Here is a 16,616-nt window from a genome sequence, read left to right on the forward strand (position 1 = left end):
GTATTCTATTCATGGATAAACTTTCCAGCGGCAAACCCTAGAACAAAAGAGTTTCACTATTACAAAATAGAGAAACCACCGGATGAGTACACTCCTTTCGAGGAGACTGAAATCCCACTAAAATACCAAGAACATTTACTTTGGTTTAAAGGCACCCTAAAACAAAATGATCATATTACCAGGCTCGGTCCACTAGGTAGACCAGGAGCAATGTGGCCGGTTCTAGCCAGCTACACACCACATCCGGACATTGAAAAAATGTCAAAGGAAGAGCTGTTAGTACAGCTAAAAACACTTATAAAAATACATAGGCAATTAGTCCAATATGTAATGCGGACTGCAACAGTCCAACCAGCTGTTAATGTACCACATCTGACCACCCATCAGGGGAACACTAATAAAATCACACCACAGAACATACAGTCATGTCTTGGTAAAACACCTATAAAACGGGAACAAATTCCTTTCTGGTTAGCGCAAAAAATCACTCAAATAGAGGCAGTATTTCCGGATACTACCCCTATTGAGAAACACAGAATCTTGACAATCTGCCTTCCTTTGGGAATCGCACCACACGTGGAGGACTGTGACACTTGGGGTACGGTCTTTGCTTCCATTTACACAAAAACACATGGTGTTCTGTCTATGGCGGTAATACCAGATGTACTAAGACAGATTCAAAATGAATACGGTCCAGAACCTGCTTTAACTCTTGGTATGAAATTACTGAAAGACTTCTAGCAGGTCTCGGCTATATTATTAGCCAACATAAAGGGAGAAGCAGCATTTGTGGCAATCCGCCAGAAGTTGAGGGAAACAGATATAACAGATCAACCAATCGAGCTTGCCAGAATCATAGAGAAATGCTATGAAGAATTAGGTAGAGACAGCTGGGGTGGAAAACCAGTAAAGCCCCAACTGCTCGAAAATCCTGAAAAATTATTTATTAAAAAGAATTCAAACACTCCTAAAAAGAGCTGGGATGGAAATAAACAATCCACTCCCAAGGAAAAAGTTTTCCAGTCCAGAGGATGGTCTCCTCGACGGAGGGAAAGAACTCCGACTCGAGAACACCAGTCTCCCCAGAGGGAGCCCTCTGAGAAAAGATATAACCTTAGAAATAGGGATAATTTGAAAAAACCTGATAGATATCAAAGTATTGATACACGTCCCTATCGATCTTTTTCGCAGAAATCGGAAAGAAGAGGACGGTCAGACCCAGGAGAGCACACCAAGTCCAAAGACAAGGAACCTGCTCAGAGTAAAAAATCTCAATTTCCGAAAAAGAAGGTAGCCAGTATTAGAGTACTCAACCATGCCGAGAATACTGAGGACACAGTTGAAAAACGGGGAGTGGGCACAGACAATGCTAGACAGTGCAGCAGAAATCACTATAGCCCGCAAGATCTTGATGAGTCATCTGGAGACAGTGGAAACGAATGAATACATTCAGGTTGAAACTGCCGACACCAGACTTAGCGAGCCCCATAAGATATACGAAATAACATTGCGTGTAGAGGGTGATAAGACTAGGAAAATAAAGGGTCTATTTTGGGAAAAACTCTCAAAAGGCTATGATATTCTGTTAGCTGAGAAAGATTGCCCCCCAGAGTTTGTCAGGGAGTGCCCTCGTGGCGAAGAAATGATTATGCCTGCCTTCTCGAATCACATTCCGATTCACAAAAAATATACATATGCAAGGAAATGGGCAGTAGCCCAGGCACCAGCATTATATAAAAATCATGTAGGATGGGATGAGGACTCACCACCTCACAAAATCCAGTTAAAAAGTGAACCAACTGCCCAACGGCAGTATCCCATTAGGCAAGAAGCTAAAAAACAAGTCAGGGAGATCTTAGATCAACTTGAATACCAGGGGGTAATTGAAACATGCACCTCTCAAATGAACAATCCTTTGTTTCCTGTCTCCAAGCCAGACAATTCATATTGTCTAGTTTTGGACTACAGACACCTTAATGCATGTTGCAAAACATTTGCAGTACAAAACTCACATAGATCAACTTGAATACCAGGGGGTAATTGAAACATGCACCTCTCAAATGAACAATCCTTTGTTTCCTGTCTCCAAGCCAGACAATTCATATTGTCTAGTTTTGGACTACAGACACCTTAATGCATGTTGCAAAACATTTGCAGTACAAAACTTGCATAGTGCTGCACTAATGAACAACATAGTTAGGAAAAATATAAAACGACATTAGACATATCAAATGGTTTCTTTTGTCAAAACATTGCACCAGAAAGCAGGTATTTGACCACTTTCTCCGTAATGGGGTCTCAGAAAAATTTCGTTAGGCTCCCACAGGGGTTCAAGAACAGCCCAGGACTATTCTCAGCTAGAGTAACAGAGTTACTACAAATATATGATGATGAGGCATTATCTTACGTAGATGATATCCATCTCACAGATGACGACTTGGATACTCACTTGAAAAGGGTGAACACCATTATACTTGGGTTCGCAGCAGAGGGTTACAAATTCAACTTTAAAAAGTCTCGAATTGCCCATCTGACAGTACTATTCTTAGGATACGAATTAGCAAGTGAAGGGAAAAGCCTAGCGGACAACTTCTTAGAGAAGTGCGCTGTACTCCAAGCTCCAAAAACGCTGAAGAATTTACAATCCATACTAGGTTTTCTGAATTTCGGAAGAACTTACATTCTAAATTACGCAGAGAGGGTTAAACCTCTCTACGAACTAATAAAACCTGATTTTAAACAAATCAATTGGACTCAAAAACACACAGAAATTTTGAGATCACTACAAACAGACATGTTAGCAAAAACAAAATTAGATACACGTGACAACACACGCGATCTTGTAATCCGAGTCATCCCAGGAAGAAACGGATTCACGTACCTGACCTCTAATTAGGGAGAAAAGGTACCAATTTCAATTAAATCTCACTTGTACACACAAGTAGAAAAAACATTCAGTCACACAGAAAGAACTGTGAAAGCAGTGCAAATTGCATTAGCAAATGAAAGAGAATTAGCACATGGTATACGTATTAATATCCTCACAGCAGAATCCGCCTTCGAGGCGCTATTCAGCCCAGTAAACCTACCTACAGTGTCACTGGATCTGAAATGGATACAGTATGTAGATTCTTTTGGAGCGGAAGATGTGAAATACTATTTCACCCCGCAATTCGAAGAACTGAATGATTTAGACTATGAAGAAGAATATCCTCTGCCAATAGAACTTCTGCCTCTCCCACAGTACGCCTGTATAATCTATACAGATAGATTTGTACAGCATTTTAACGAAGAGAACAAATCCTACGATGCAGCCTGTGCGATTGTTAAAGGTCGTTGGCTGTGCGGTAAATTCAGACCGAAAGTAACAAAAACTGAATCAGTAAGAAACTGCTCGGCTCAGAGAGCTGAAATCAGATCTTTAACCGCATCGATGCTGCGGCGATTTTTGCGCTGTGCGGCTGTTTTCCCTTTTCCGCGTTACATGACGAGCTCAGCTCGTCATCAGCACACGCCACCCGTGGGTGATGACGAGCTGAGCTCGTCATCAGCATCGAAAGGGTTAAAGATGGCGCTTGAAAATGCAGAACGTGAATTCCCGACACTAATCGTGTGCGATTCTCATTTTTGCGTCAACTCTTACAATAATAAACTTCAGAGCTGGATTGAAAATGATTACAAAGATGACAGAGGTGCCACAATAAAGCATAAATTGCTCTAGAAACAGGTAGCTCTTTTACAGAAAGAACTACAAAAGACTCACGAGATGGCGTTCACGTTGCAGGGAATTCATTGGCTAATACAGCCACAGCGGAAGCAACTAAACCGGCTTCTGTAGCCACAAAAAAGCGTGCAGAAAATATATAGACGGGGAAACCATGCTGGCAGTAAAAACGACCGTAAAAGGCGACTGTGCAGCACTACCCGTGAACTATCCACTCAATTATGCATACGTAATCGATGCAAACTCCATTCCTTTTGCTCGAATCCCTGGAGTGGGGGATAGGGTAATTCCAAACAGGGACCGGAGGGGCTTCCTATTACAGGAAGCACATATGGGGCTGGGTCTGAGACACCAAGCAATCAGGGACTCTCTGAGTGAATTAGAATCAGAGTACTGGTGGCCGGAAATTAGTGAAGGCATTCATGAGTTTGCAAAAAACTGTGAAGACTGCAACAGAGATCGCAGTGGAGAACCGGCCAGTGTAGTGTCAGAAGCCCTAATAGAAAGCATTAGGCAATCTATCCGCGCTATCAAAAAAGAGAAGCGCGTTCCATTGTACATCATTAAGGCTAAACACACTTAAAAAATGTGGCCTCCAGCGCTCGGCTAACGCCAGAGCGGTTATAAAAGATCTGCGAGTCTTTATCGGCACATACGCAATTGCCATGTTCCATTCTGACCAGGGTCCTGCTTTCAGCTCTCGAGCTTATAAGGAGGCCAAGGCCAGCATGGGAATTGGGTTGCGGTATTCTTGTCCGTCACACCCCGAAGGGTATAGTGTGGTAGAAAGAAAAAAACGGGACATAAAGCGATCTATAACAGCAAAGGTATTAGGTTCGGGTGCTGGGTGGGTCAAACATCTAATAAGTGTCCAAATCAGTCTTAATAACTTGCCAAGAAATTCTCTAAAAGGTTTCAGCCCATACGAACTATTGTTCTGAACTAGAATGAGAGTTCAAGACTTAGATAGTCAAGTATCAGTGGTACAAGATAAAGAAACAGACTTTGACATCAAAGATCGTTTGGCTGTTTTACAGGACTTGAATGAAACAAGAAAATCCTTAAGCAACATAAAGTTAAAGCAACAGCCAGATACCACTGACGAGGCACCACAAGCAACAGCCCCAGCAAGGCCTGTCTGGATTCCAAAGATTGGGGATCTAGTCAGAGAAAAAATAGCGGTGAAGAAGGAATTTGGGCCTTCTTACAGAAAAGCAGTACCTGTCTTGGCAGTCACCGGAACAAGATCAGTAGTACTACCGCCCTTTGCTGGTAAAAAGGAGAACAGAGTTGTATCTAAAGACCTGGTAAAACCACAAGCATGTGGCCTATACTCAACAGTAGGCCCAGTGGACTCCCAAGAAACACTAGAATACCCAAACTTGCAACAATCCAAGAGGTTCAAACTGAAAGACTAATCAGGTCCGATCAGCCTGCAGTGCACAGAGAAGGACTATGCAATAATGCCATGGAACTCGTGCCTTTTGAGACACAGATTGAAACAGTTCGTCAAGAAACACCAGTCTACAATAATGTGGCATCAGAAAGTGCTACCGAAAGACAGATTGAAAGAACAATTCCAACAATTGACAGAACTGCCTCTGGTTATTTCATCGACTTCGACAACTTTTCCGAGGATCAAAGTAACCCCGAAGTGATGCCAGAAACAAAAAAGACTTTTAAAGAAAAAGCAACGGAACACTTTCATCAACTGAAGGAAATCTACCTTATTTCCCCTTGGTTAGAGTTCTGGTTCGGTCTAGGTGTATTTTTCCTCCTTCTTTGGCTCATCATGGTACTTTGTTTGGGAAAATTCATTGAGGGAAAATATAGTACAATGGACACAGCAAGTCAGAACATCAACTTAGTCCTCAAAACACACAGATCATCCCACGTGAAGAAAAGAGAACTGTCAACAGTAAATGTCACAGCCATTCCAATACCCGGTGGGGTAGTATGGGAGAAAACTGACTATGAGATCTATGGTCCGGTAGAGATCCTGAAGTATCCTCATCAACTGAAGGTTTCCTTAAGTGACTTTGTAAAACCTAGTACATTCTCTGATGATTGGGACTTTAACAGAATTAATGATATGATGTCTGATTTAGTAATGTCAGCTAGATTCACAGAACATGATTATTTACAAGGTTCGTCTAGTTATGAGCAGATGTTCTGTTTTACACATTATGGCGATCATTATTTGCATAAATCTGCACAACCTAGAAATGTTTTTAAGTATAATCAATGGGAACATTGTGCTAAACCACCTAAAAGCAGTTCTAAAACATTCTTTGAGAAATTCAAGTACTTCTCAGGGTTTAACACCAGTGATGCAGAAACGTTTTATTACAAACTGTTAGATAAAACAGGAATGAAAACAATGCTAACAAACACTAAATTAATATATTCAGAAGCATTTTATGAAAAAATGATGACATTCGGTTTTGATTATTGGAAAAATAACATTGAAACAAAAACCATTTGGGGTACGAAAGATTCGCAGGTACAAGGCCTAGAAGCACTATTCAGAACTTACATGATACCAGAACAAATGATGTTTTTAAATGACATATTTCACCAAACATCCTGTCTTGGCCTAGCTAAGATCAAAGACCTAAACAAACCGTCTATTCCGAAGCCAATACCGGAGAATGCAACAACAGATATTGAGATAGACGTAACTAAAATTCTAAATTTTAACGGAACACATCCTGATTGGAAAAAGTGGTTAATCTGGCCTACTGACACAATCAACTGTCAAGATAGATTCCTGAATAAAACACAGGGGTTAAAAATGACCAGACAAGACCCTAGATACTCCCAGAGACAGCATCCAGGGATAGTAACAACATACAGTGTAGGGAAACTCTGCTTTGAATGGCTAGGATCATCCACACTGGCTGAAATTAAGCAACACTTGTCTTTACTTAAAGAGGGTGCTGATTTGCTCGATTTTATTTTGGGACCAAGCAAACAGCGTCAAAAGCGTTTCATAGCGGCCAGCATCTATGCTGCGTACAACGAGGCTTGGAAAGTCACACAAATTGAAACAGCGGAAAAAATACGAGAAATTGATTGTATTAATTTGGAAAAATCACTTTCTGTAGTGGACAATGGGTTAATGACTCTGTCCTCCAGAATATATTCGTTGGACAATATTGTATCCTCTGCCTTTGATATAATAGACAGAGACTTGCTAATGTTACAGCATGGCCAGTCACAATTACGTTCTATTGTACAATTAGGCTGGACGCTGCAAAATCTTCGTTCAGGCTATGTGCCTTGGAGTTTAATCAACACAACGTCATTGTTTTCCATTTTTAACCTTACTGATAAACAAATCAGCTTGGCACAGAAAGGAGCAGACTATACAATCCTGAGCATCGAAAAACTTGAGAGATTACCATTGACAATGTCAAAAAGTCCTGTCATTGAATGGATAATACACAGAATTATCACTATTCCGATAACAACTTTCCGATTTAAAAAGTGCCTTGAATACATACCTACTGGCCAGTATGAACAATTGGGTAAAGGATATGTTAAGTCAGCATGGAAATTACCATACACACATTCATGCTATAGTGACAGCGACAAAAATGTATTTCTTAGTGGTGAAAGTTGTAAACGTTCACTAAGCGGTATACTTTTGTGCCAGGGTATTAATTTACACGGAGCCTGTGAAGGTAATTCTAACAACCTTTCATGCCACCAGCTTGTCACACCTGCAACGCAGATAGAGCCTTTCTTTATGCAACTCGCGAATGGGAGTTACATTCTAAGAACGGATCACAGATGTTGTGGCCTTTTGCCAGGAAAAGCGTATCTCGTAAATGTAACTTCTTTGGTCAAATGCTGTATGCAAGCATTGTTCCCCAGCGGCCCTGGAGACATAGAGACTCCCATCTGGCCTCGTCTGCATTTCTCTTCTATACGAATTGATACTTTAAGCAAAATGAAGTCTGTGCCTTTGCAGACAACAGTGCCCATCACGTCATCAAAAGAGACGTATGATCTCCTAGTTGCAAGGACACCTAGGGAGGTTCATGACCTTTTATCAACAAATTTCCCCGTGCATTTCGTAGAAATGTTGAGCCAAATCCTTAACATGTCTAGTGCCACAGGCATCCCAGGCATATTTAAGACGATGTTTACGGGACTGCTAACACCATTTCAAGCAATTATGGGAATCGTTCCAAATTTTGTCCACTCTGTTTTTGGCGGCATACCCCTATTTTTGGGACTTGCAGCAGGGATTTTATTTTTGACCCTCCTGCTTCGATATGGCAAGCTACAGCTCAGACATCACTCCTATGGGAATGGAAGAAACAATCCTAGCAATCCGCTACTGGGACAGAATAACTAGAGCCCTTGGATTGGCCAGACTGAGAGATCTAAACATGACCTGGTTCCTTTCATTCAGACCGATATGGCAAAACTGCATCTTACCTGTACTTCGATGTATGCTATGCGGAGATGAGACACCTGTCTTGCACTTCCATCAGCAGTACCAATGGATATCGATACTTTGCTCAGTCCGATAACGGCTCACGCATTGTGTTGTCCCCAGCGGTTACCAATCCTGATGACGGCATTCGTTGAGACTCCTGTGCTACGACTAGGTGGTAACAGTGGAGCGAGTGACAAAAGCAACATCACCCAGGTACGACCTTCTATGAGCATCACTGATCCAGCCTTTTATGACAGCAATCATTCTCACACCTGCCAAGTTACAGCACTATCGAATTTGGTTGAACTGTCACCTGATTTTGTAGACCAATTCTTTGAGAGCCTGTCTGATATGATGTTCTCACCCGAACAGAAACAATAACTTTAGAGAAGCATTCCGACACACAGCTTTCCCATGAACTCTGAATTCCGCCTTCAGTTTTGAACAACAAAAACTGCTAAAAGCGTTAGAACTCTATTTTCCCCGTTCAAGCAATAATTCTTTTGAATTGAACACTTTTTAATATTCATCTTTTTTGGCACGAAAAATTCTTTGCTTAAGGTAGAACTATTCATAGAGAACAGAAGCTTCTACTTCTATTTCTAAATACATCTAGAGACATAATAACTTTACACCAACCTCCAGCACATTTTACTGCAATGCATTTATTTGTGAGGAAATTATCTCGCCCTTCCTTTCTGTATTCAGAGATATTTTCATGTGTAATTCTTTTTGCAAAATCGTTCATTGATTTCATATGCTATAATTTTTGAATGATTTCTATGCTTCAAAAACATACAGTACCTACATTTTCACGTATTACAAATACGCCTATTTCATATGCATATATGTATTTTGGGGTGGGCAATGTTACACATGCATCTTATTGCTCTAGTTTTAGTAATTTGATGGACATGAATTCGTGGAGTGGGTGTAGCGTTCTAATCTAGGACCCTGATCGATACTGTGACCTTATGCCCACTATACAGCTATAAATCCATTTAATCCCTATATTGGCATAACCGATCAAATGCAATATTCAGAAACTCGTCTCTGGCCTCACACGAACAGAGCCACATTTCAGAATCGCTTTCTCTGCCACTTCCTTTGCAGCCAATTAGTGCAATGACATAGCAGAAGTTACTATCTAAGATTCCTAGATTAACACTCCGAGTTCTTCAACAAGATAAAAACTCAGCGACCTGGGAAAACCCTGCTTGCTATGTTTTGATTAGTAATAGAACTCTAATGAGCACTGATAGACGATCACTTCCTAGTGACATCTTTATTGACGTCTTATGTCCAAAAACTTACGTCAAACAAGGCACCTTTCAGGTATAAATATTACCAACGTTGCCTTAAGCAAACGCTAGCTGCCTCAATGCCATCGCTGCTGATGAAGCTGCTGTTATGCTGATGATACCATAGCTGCTATCGCTACTGCTATCGCTGCTAACTAGTGAACGATGGTGTGATGAACTTAGGAGCTGAACAGCCGTCCCCTGCAAGAGCCCAGCAGATGCAAGCTGCCCGCGGACGGTGCCCCTCCTCCTCCTCCTCGATGCGCTGAGAGAGCCACTGTCTTTTCTCCTGCAGAGAAATCCAGCTCCGGCGTTTCCAGGCTACCCTTGCGGGTGACTGGGATATCGACCCCCTGAAGGAGATACCAGACCTCCATCATTCTATTCCCGAGGTATGGTGTTGACTACACCCTTAGAGAGAATTCTTGAAGCAAACCTTGGCAAAACCAACTTAACTTAAAGCTACTTACTTACTCCCCTCCCAAGTATTAGGCTTAGGTCAGGTACACTGGGGTAGGCGTAGTTAGAAGCACCAGTTGAGTATTTTAGCCTAATGTATATATGAATGTATATATGTTTTATTCATTTTAAACCATTGTATGGCTAAGAAACCATATCAATGCTTTTACAGTATTATTTCATAATACTCATCTTACTGTACGTACTTTTTTATAATAACAAGTCTTGCAATTGTGGCAATTCATTTCTCTTGTACGAGAAGAAAGACTGTTCAATAAATGTTACCCTTTATTGAAAACGCCCGTCTCTCTATTCTCTACATATTGTGAAAGTAAACTGCACAACCACTGACTGAGTAAAATAACTGTCTATTGTTCACACGACTCTAGAGATTGACTCTTATCTGAGGAGCAAAGTTGTCATGTTGCACGGTTGTTGGAAAACTGAATCCCTTCTTGGCTGTGCCAGGGAAGCTGATCACTTCCTATTCAGTCAAGAAAGTTTCCAGTGACCTCTGAGCTAGTTGGTAACAAACCCAATTAAGTTTAGCATAGTCAGTAGAGGCCTGGAAGATCCGCACTTCTACGTCGATACTACTGTTTATGTTATTCCAATGCGCAGGGCCTATTGGGAAAATAGGAACTACACTACAGCAGGCACTACCACCATTGTAGGGATTACGGTCCAACTGATGCTCCGACAGGCTGCTTGATAATGTGTTGGTTGGACTGCTACAGTGGCTGTCAGCCTGACCGCCACCAATGGCCTGTCGGTGGTCGTCCGCCCGAAATCCTAATCGGGCCACAAGAGTCGTCTGGCTGATATAAGAGCACTTGCAAAATGGAGCACATTTCATTTACAATTATTTCCATCAGATCACCTCCCCCATCATTTCAACAGCATCTAGCTTATTTTGAGCTCTTTTAAGACCTACCCCAACATCTTAAAAAAGATCATCATCAGCTGGGTGTGCATCTGATGCTCTTGCCACCTTCAACAGCTTTCCTCAGCCAGATGTTTTTATTAACTTCAAGATGCCTTCATCAAAAAAACATGTGAAACAGATCTAAAAGTTTGCATCACAGTTCATTTATCTATTCATACCTGCTCCCCAGGCCTCCTAAATGGTACCTAAGACGAAGGGCCTAATTATGATGTCCGGTAGACTTAAGTCCACCCAACACTGTTTGGGTCGTGGGACCGACAACCTCTGGTCAAGGATCCTGACTGCCTAATTAGGATGCGACCGAACACTTTTCATAAACCAGATGCAATACATGTTCCCATAGGTAAATGGGAGGTGCTGTTCATCCCTGCACCCTGTGGCAGGCACTGCAAGGTGCCTGCCATGGGGTGCAGGGATCAACTGGTACCCCTTTGGCCCCCATCCAGAGACCAGACAAACAAGGGGGGGGCAGCTGGGGGCCCTGAAACACGCTTTCTGCCATGGTTTCTATGTCAGACAGGCCAGCATAGAATCCATGCTAGAAACCAATCGTAATCCCAAAGGCAGAAACACCTACCTTTTGGATTACGAACCAGTTTCAACTGTCCGACGGGCTCCTTCAGCCTATTGAAAGCCAGCCGGATTGACTGGGCATTGTAGTTACCGAGGGGCCAATTACGATACAGCCTGAGAAGGCTCCGACCAACTCTGCTCGATGCCAGCCTGACCCTTGGTACATGTCTGTAGCAATAGAAAATAGAATATGAATAAAAAGTACATAATCATTCTGAACACTGTTCAACGCTTAAAAATTTGGGTTACAAAGATCAAAACATAATTTAATGTTTAGTGGTAAATCAACTATATGGGATAAAAATGGAAAGTAAATGTCAGTGTCAGACTGGCCTGTCATTCTGGCACTGCTTGAAGGGCCATTATTTTGGTTTCATAACGACGCCCCGTGGGACTAAACAGTATGAACCACTCACTGGCCATTTAAGTCCGGCCATCTGGCAGTGCCAGAGTGTCAGACTGCTCGTAAAGCCAGTCCTACATTGTAAATTTTATTTTAGTGCATCAGAGATGTAGCAAAATCATATCACATCATCGAAACAAGCATTGGCAAAACACTGTTCTCTCTTTAAACATACAAATGTTGGCCAGACCGGGTTTCGATTAAAAAATGCCAGTCAGTCAGTCAATAAAGCCCACAGGTTTGACTATAACTGAAAGTATTTCCGTATCCCCATCTAATGTATCCTTTCACTATTGCAAGAATTATCATTGTTATGCTAACCATCATGACATTGAGGGTCCCAATTTGCCAAGAATTCCCTTGAATAAGACAAGGTCAGCATTTGAACCATGATGTGCCCCATCTGTATGGATAGGCTCTAAAATGCCAGGAATTACCACCAGCTTACTGCAGGTGCTCCTCTAAATGCTCACAGTAACCTCCAATATGCCATGGCCGGCGGTTTACCCAGAGTTAGCCACCATCCTGCTATGGATGGGTACAGAAGACTAAGAAATACCAGCAATATGCCATGGGTGTTTCTATAATGCTATGAAATGTCACCTTTATCCCTTGGATAGACCCCAAATGCTATAAATCACCACCAATATGCCATGGCCAGCAGGTTCTCAAGTGAGGGTACAGTCTATAGTGGATGGTGTCCAATTGTTACAAATTACCCTTAATATGCCATCAATGGTAGTTTGCCCAGGGTTCATACCATTTTACCATGAGGGCTCCAAAAATTATAACAATTATCACCAATTTGCCAGGTCTGGAGACAAAGCCTGGAATTGACACCGAATATGCCAGAAATGTCTCCCATATATGCCAGGCCAGGAGAGAACAAGAAAGCTCTTTCACAGATGCACTCATTACTATCACCTTCAAATGAATACGTGGACACACTCACAAATGTGCTCATATACGTTCACAAACACTCTCTGTCACTCACCATCTCTCTCATGCATGCTTTTTATCCAACACCTCAATGGTTCCTGCACCACTGATAGGAACTTTGATTGAAGAAAAAAACAGGTAGCACAGTCACAGGAGAAAAACAGAAACCACAGGGAAAGGACTGTGAGGCAAATGTCTTGGGGGTAGTGCAGGTATTGGGCAACTCAACATAGACTATGGACATGCACATTGATGGCCTTACACAGCTCATGTCTAGCATTAAGGTTTGAATGTTTCTGGAAAGTATGGATTCTGGCACCAAAAGTCAGAAGTACCATGTGGGTGTCAGTGGTCCTGGAGGAGGCAGAAACTTGGAACAAAGGTAGTGGGGGGCACTGTATGTTAGAAAACAAAAAAACTGGTTTCAGGAAGCCAGTGATTTCCTAATCGACATATTTCACTGAATATCTACCTCCACCTGAGGTGCTATTATAAGGCCTAATAGATGCTAATTTACCCTAATTACTCCTGTTCATACACCCTCCCCCAACACACCATACTTAGTAGGCCTTGTTAATTGAGTTTCGCTGGAATGGGAGTTGTCGTTGAAAATGGATTACTAGATGAGCAGAAAAACAGCACTCTCAAAATTCCACTGCTATTTCACCAGCTTAAACCTCATGATACTTGAGGGCTGGATATCACTCATAAGAGGAAACACTTCAGGTTGTTATTTCACAAGGGATTATTTGTTATCCCACTATAATTCCATATCCTGGAATTGTTGATTGCCACATTATCACTAAAATGTTATCACCAATGGTGTTGGTTCCACTGCACCTCTCAAAATGAGGGATTTTCTGCAATCCAGTTAAGACAACATTACCATTAATTTTATAAATACACATTTTGCATTATTTGTGACGTTTTGTGTTTCTACTAGCAACCTTTCCATGGTCAACTGGTGAGATGAAATAAGATCCCTGAATGGATTGTTAAGTATGTTTTAGAGATCCTGGGGCACATCTCTGTTGTTTGTGAGTAGATTCTTTGTGAGAGGTGGAGCTTAGCTTTGGTATACAGCAGTACATCTTTCTTTTCGCTGCCACTTAGCCCCGGTGAAAGTCTTACTCACAGAAGTTCTGTGTTTGGTGAGCCAGGGGCTCAATATAGCCTATGCAGCCCTTGCGATGCAGGGGGGCCACCAACCCTCCAAGGGGCCCCCAACTGATAAACAGCGTTTACTACGCATGCAAAACAATGCATGCCATGACAATGCAGTCGTTACAACAACCGCATTGTTACATCGCATACTTTTACAACGCAAGTCAGAACAACGACTTGCGTTAGGGGGCAGAAGCAGGCCCGGTTCCAGGAATTTTTATTTGGGTGGGCCAAGGGTGCATTTGGGTGGGCCACTGCGAGCTCCATTTTTCGCATATATGTCTGGGCAGGTCTGCTTCAGGGCCCTCCTTTATCTCTTCTTAGTCTTACAAGGCCCAGTAAAACACACTCCTTCCCAAATCTCTTTCTAAATATGATCACTCTCAAAAAGTGTTTTTTCCATGTAATGTCCCTTTGATGGGAAGAGGAGGTTTCTGAGGTGGGAGTATCAGGCAAGTGACACTTCTCGGGCTCGCTCTGTGCGAGCCTTCAGGGAGAATCCCTCTTCTTTACTACCTCCACCTGACCACGGACTCTGCAACGCACTCCCTTACAGGCTTGAATATCCACTACTCCTCTCCAGTGCACCTTATCTCCCAGATGACCTTGGGTCCCAGCCCCATTTCATGCACCATCAGGCTCCACTTTAATTTTTCCCGGTAAAAACATTAGGAAAATCACCTTCAAACTTAAAACATTGAGTGTAGCAGTAAATATAATTAGCACGCACTTTAAAGTATTTTCCACAGAAGCCCTTACGACCGGACTGCTAATTAAATAAACAAAAACAGAAAGGCCGGCTTCAGCACTGATAGGAAATTCTTTTTTGGCACTGCGCCAATAACCTCTTTCTCCGTAAATACCTTTACTCCCACCTTCCAACAGTGCCCCTCATCTCCCAATGCCCCCCTCTATTGACCTCCTCCTCGGATTCCCCCAAAGACACACGCCACAAGTGCCCCTCATCTCCGCACAGCCCCTCCCCCTATTGACCTCCTAGGATTCCCTCAAAGCCACACGCCTCAAGTGCCCCTCATCTCCCCATAGCCCTTCCCCTATTGACCTCCTCAGATCTCCTCACTGCAACCCTCCAACAGTGCCCCTTATCTTTACGTAGCCCCTCTCTCATATGCATTTCATTTGTCGCATAGCGCTACTCATATCAGTTTAGTGTGTGTCAGTACTTTACACAACCCACACATTATACAGATATAATGAATCATACAAGTATGGAAATCAGTCTATAGGGAATGTCACATAAGCCAATGAGGATTACAAGGTGTATGAATCACATGTCATCCATACTGGTGGGAAGGATATTTTAAGAGGGTTTGGTCTGGGGAAACACAACCGTAGGATTTAAAGAGTATTCCATGGTGGTCAGCTTTACTGATAAAAATGTATATCTGCCCAAACATACTCATTTTAACAACATTAGAATAATGAATGAAAAAACTGGGAAGTTCTACCTATACCATTCATGTTTGTATGCCGCTCTTAGATGACAGTTCATTGGTTACTGTCCTATGTTAGGATTCTAACTTCTGAACTGCAAGTAACACAAGGATCTCTGTGGCAAAGACAGTAGCCCACTGAGCTATCCACGGCTTTAAGTAGGCCGGCTCTCACTGGGTCTGAGCACCAGCAGGTTTTTTAAAGGTTCCTCGAAGCGGGTCTCTATCGGGCTCTGTTTTGTGCGCTGGTCACAGGTAGTCCGTTTTTTTCCGAACTGCAGTGACAGCAGTCTGCTGTCACTGCAATCCGAAAAAAAAATGCCAGGGCACAAAACAGAGCCCGATAGAGACCCGTTTCTCGACAGCAGGCACATCGATGCACCCTGCTCACACTACTCACAAGTGGAATGTTACGGCATGACGTCATGCCAGGTGAGCGTTGTAGGGGGAAGGGAAATCCTTTAACGAGGTTCATTTTCTCTCTGGATTTCCCTTCTCTTTTTGAAACTCAGTAGCAGCAACATTGTTTTGATGTCACGAGTGCTTCAAGTGGAAGCTTTTGCAATTATATACAAGCCATAGTTGCTGTTATTTATCTTATGCAACTAACAACCATTGACAAAGCCAATAGTCCTGACTTGTAGGTATGATGTTACTTGTTGTATCAAATACCTGGATGCAACAACTGAAACAGCAAAATACAAGTCGGGACGCACACTGCTAAACACAGATTTTTAACGTACTGTTTTTAAGCCACGTCCTCAATTACATTGGCCACGCTACTTTGAGAGACCAGCCAGTTTTTTCATTCCACTTAAAGCCCTGGAGCTATCCAGATAAAATACAGTTCATCTGCATTTGAAAGCTACTAACAGACAAATGATTGCTCTCCAGCAGGATTATTAATCACCAGCGTTATATGGGCATTTTGTATTCTTATTGTTGTCCTGCATCGGCCATGATAATGATAAAAACTGTTAAAATGAAGCACACACGTATGTGTCCTGCTGGGCCTGTGCAAATTTTAAAAAGAAAAATATATAGTAACACATTCTCTTCCCTACTACATTGTGTCACTGCCTTTTGTGATAAGCCACTGCAGGGGTCAGGAAAGGTGAATAGGAATAAAGAGACGTATTTTCTCCTGTGCTGCATATAAAAATAAATATCAACGCAGCAGGACAGTAAGCAAAGGTTACCAAA

The 16,616-nt window shown here is 42.3% G+C and overlaps 1 protein-coding gene across 1 annotated transcript in view; it reads left to right on the top strand.

Moving 5' to 3' along the window:
- Positions 1 to 16,616, top strand: part of LOC147727228 (annexin A1-like) — a 173,328-nt gene that overhangs the window by 14,306 nt on the left and 142,406 nt on the right. The gene's annotated exons all lie outside the window — the stretch shown is intronic.

Source organism: Lissotriton vulgaris, chromosome 3_1, assembly GCF_964263255.1.
Source record: "Lissotriton vulgaris chromosome 3_1, aLisVul1.2, whole genome shotgun sequence".
NCBI lineage: Eukaryota > Metazoa > Chordata > Amphibia > Caudata > Salamandridae > Lissotriton > Lissotriton vulgaris.